Genomic DNA, 4166 nt, shown 5'->3' with positions numbered 1-4166 from the left:
GCCCCTTATTGGATATATCATTTGCAAATACCTTCTCCCATTCAGCAGGTTGAATTTTCATTTTGTTGATGTCAAATCACTATGATGTATACATGAAACGAATATAATATTGTATGTCAGCTATGCTTCAATTAAAAAAAAAAAGTCCTCATCCTACTCTCCCTCTTTTGCCTTCGTCTTTTCTTCCATTCCATTTCCCTTTACTTTTCCTTCCTGAAGAATTTAATTGTACAGTCATTAGGTATGTCAGACCAAGTTTGGACCGGGGAGCTGTGGTGTCCCGGACTTTCCCAGGTGAAGAAAGTATCCATGTCGGGAGGTGACACGGAGTGTTGGATCCCAGGCGGGATGCGGATACCCCTTGCTGCGGATTGTTTACCCCAAGCATAATGCAGGAGGCATCCGCTTAGGAACGGGGCCCAAAACATGGTGTTGGAGCCCCGGTGAGATGAGAGCAGCTCAGCACACGGTGTTAAAGTCTGATCGGCATGAGGAGGGCGTCTAGGGAGGCAGAAGCCCAACCAGTGGCGTCACATCCTGAGCCGGGTCAGGAGGGCAACTCTTAGCACAAAGCAAAGGCAGTTGACACAGAATTCATGAAAAGGGTTTGGGAGTGAGCTGTGGGTGTGCCATTATTTCTGCACACTCCCCCCACACAAGAGTTTAAACTGAGGCGCTCCTTCCCTCTTCCTAAATCTTCACAAGAGCGGCGTCAACAAGGCCAGTCAATGGCACCAAAATACGGGGGACACGGTGGAGGAGGCCAGGGGAATATTAAGGCAACAGATGGGCGGCTTGACTGCCTGAAGTTGATTCTTTGGTGAGATTGGCCTGTAGTTTTAGAGCTTCAAGGCCAACCAGGCATGGACATTTCCCACAGAACGCATGCGGGAGGTGGGGGAGAGAGAGAGAGAGAGAGAGAGAGAGAGAGAGCATTGGCGTGGGATCAACTTAACACTAGTTTAAATGGGCCCTAGTGGAGAAATGAAAGCAACTCAGGGGGAGAGAAGCAGGAGGAAAGAGAGAGGAAACATTTTCCCTAGCAACTATCCAAGGGGCTAGCACTCAATAGCTCCAGTGGGGGCAGGGAGAAGTATGACCTTTATGTCAAGTATGAATTTTAGGGTGTTACATGGAGCTCAGCGTCTAACTTTGGGACTGAGACTGTATTACTTGGGAGAAGGCACGAAACGACTTAGGTCTTCCTATGGAGGGAGGAAGAATATGCGTCCCAGTGAATGGAAATAAAATGATAATGGAAGACCAACGGTATGTTCTATATTGTTACATCCCAGGGGAGGTCACATCCTTATCACAGAGTTTGGAGAGGGCCAATTGGTAAAGTTATATGACTGTCCCTTAATTAGTTTTGGTATTATTATGACTTTATCACACTATCCAAGGACACCTCGCGGATCTGAGAGGCAGCTCCCCATGGGGGTAACGCAAACGCACGCGGTAGGTCCAGCAATGCTCGGAACATAAAGAAGCCACTTGACGTTTTCAATTTCTAAGCATGGGTGTAAACATTGTATCATTTTTATTTAGAACTGGCAAATAAAATAAAAAGCATTCCTTTTTAAAAATTCTTAAAATGTGTATTTGATTTTGAGAGAGAGAGAGAGAGACAGAGCAGAGGTGGAGGAAGGACAGAGAGGAAGACACAGAATCCAAAGCAGGCTCCAGGCTCCGAGCTGTCAGCACAGAGCCCGACGCGGGGCTCGAACCCACAAACTGTGACATCATGACCTGAGCCGAAGTCAGCCGCTTAACCCACTGAGCCACCCAGGCGCCCCCAAAAGCATTCTTTAATGGGAGCAAGGATGGGGGTGGGGGGGCAAAATGAGTGGAGGGGGTCAAAAGGTACTAACTGCCAGTTATAAAACAAATACGTCATGGGGATGTAAGGTTCACCATGGTGACTATAGTTAATAATACTGTATTTTACATTTGAAAATTGCTAAGAGAGTAGATCTTAAATGTCCTCATCACAAGAAAAAAATGTAACTATGTATGGAAATAGATATTAATTATATTTATTGTGTGGGGCGCCTGGTGGCTCAGTCAGTTAAGTGTCTGACTCTTGATTTCGGCTCAGGTCAGATCTTACAGTTTGTGAGACGGAGCCCCACGTTGGGCTTTGCACTGGCAGTAAGGAGCCTACTTGGGATTCTGTCTCTCCCCCTCTCTCTCTCTCTCTGCCCCTCCCCTGCCCGCATGCTTCCTCTCACTCTCTCTCTCTTTCAAGATGGATGAACTTTATTTATTTATTTTTATGAATCATGAGATCGTGACCTGAGTCGAAATCAAAAGGCAGATGCCTGACCAACTGAGCCACACAGGCGCCCCAAAATGGAGAAACTTATTTAAGTTCTATTTCTAAGTACCAGTTGTGGCGATGTAAGGTCCTAGCCTCTCGTAAATATGTTTTTTGGTGTTAAACAATGTGTGGGGAGATGTGTTCACGAGAAAGGACCCCTGGAATTGCGTATTTAAGGCAAGGGTAGGTCTGGAGGTGTTATTGATATGGAACCTGGAAGGGTGTGCCGGGAAGGTGCGTAGTCCCAAGAAGAGGCAAGTCGCCAGGCGGCCAAGCCCTTTCCTGACACCGAGGCTTCCCCTGGATCTGGGGATCGCCGCAGGCAGGGTTCCGCTGTCCGTCAGTGAAACCAGTTTTAAGAAATGGTTTAAACATGCGGACAAGCACACTGGTACAGTAGTTGGAAGGGCCAAAGGACCAGGCTGCGGGCTGGCCGCCGTACCGTCAGCAGAAAACGGGCCCTCCTGGGAGGCTGCCAGGGGTCACCATCGGAAAGCAAGGCCAACGGCCACTTTCTGTGAGTCTTTGCAGACATTCAGAGCTCAGGAAGGTGGCCTGCCACCTGTTAGAACGACCTCTGCTGCACATGGACGAAGCCTGCCTCCTTCCCCCGCGACAACAAAAGCATTCTGTGTATGAGCCGCGAATTGCGCGGCTCTTGTAGCTTTGGAACGATATCTTGTTCTGGCCGGTCGCTGCCACTTATCTGTCTCTCACATGCCACAGTGTAAAAACTGTTTTAAACCAGAGCGGAGAGCAGGTAATTCCTGGCCTGTTACCCCCAGTTCCCTGTTTGTGTTTGCGCTATGTATTTTGAGATCCCAACATGTGGGGCTGCTTTTCTCCTTTTAGGTTTCCATACAAGTTTCGATCGAGCTGTGTGCAGAAATGTAGAAAGTGGCTGTGGCCAGAGTTCCCTGCTTCCTTTCACCTTGCCCCCCCCTCACCCCCGAGCATCTAAGCCAAGAACTGAAAAGAGTCTGAAGAAGATGTAGGGTAGAGGAGGAGATGTTTTGTAAGAGAGGCATATTGGACTAGACTTTGAAAAAGGAATTAAGGGACTTCCCTAAATTAAGTAAAAAAAAAAAAAAAAAAAAAAAAGAGAGAGAGATTCACCGAAATATGGAGAGAGAAAATCTCAGAACCCACGCGGCATGGATGCTATAGAGGTTCCCGCGGAAGGAACCAGGCAGGTAGAAATAAGAACAGGTGTAGAGTTACCTCCCTCCCTCCTTTTCCCGGGACCGGCACTGGATCCCGTAAACTTGGCACGGACCCGCGTGAATAAGTAGATAACAAGTGGCCGAGGTTTACACCCACCTTCAGAACCAGGACTCAGAGCCAGTCATTTCCCTAGGCCATGCCGAGAGTGAGTCCATACCCTAGTCCTTGGCACCTCAGAAGGTGGCTGTGTTTGGAGACAGGGCCTTTAGAGAGGTCATTAGAGTAGACCCTGATCCAATCTGCCTCGTGTCCTTCTAAGTAGAGGAGGTTAGGACACGGAGAGAAACCAGACGCGTCCACGCTCGAAGACCCCGGGGGGACAGAAGGCTGCCATCAACAAGTCAAGGAGGGGGACCTGAGGAGAAGGCAAACCCACCGACGCCCTGATTTGATCTTGGATCTCAATCTAGCCTCCAGGACTGGGAGAAAAATTTCTCACAGTTTAAGCCCCGCGGTCTGTGGTGTTTTGTTACGGCAGCCCTAGCTGACTAATACAGAGCGGAAGGGCTATGTTATCAAAATGGAGTATTTGGGAGGATATATTTAATCGTTGGAATGATGACATTTGGGCCTTTGTCCTGTCAGCTCCTGAGGTCAAGGATTGTTCAGTTCCCTCTAAACC

Source organism: Neofelis nebulosa, chromosome 6 (genome assembly GCF_028018385.1).
Source record: "Neofelis nebulosa isolate mNeoNeb1 chromosome 6, mNeoNeb1.pri, whole genome shotgun sequence".
Taxonomy (NCBI): domain Eukaryota; kingdom Metazoa; phylum Chordata; class Mammalia; order Carnivora; family Felidae; genus Neofelis; species Neofelis nebulosa.
The sequence above is the reverse complement of the archived record's forward strand: the minus strand, read 5'-3'. Positions refer to the sequence as shown.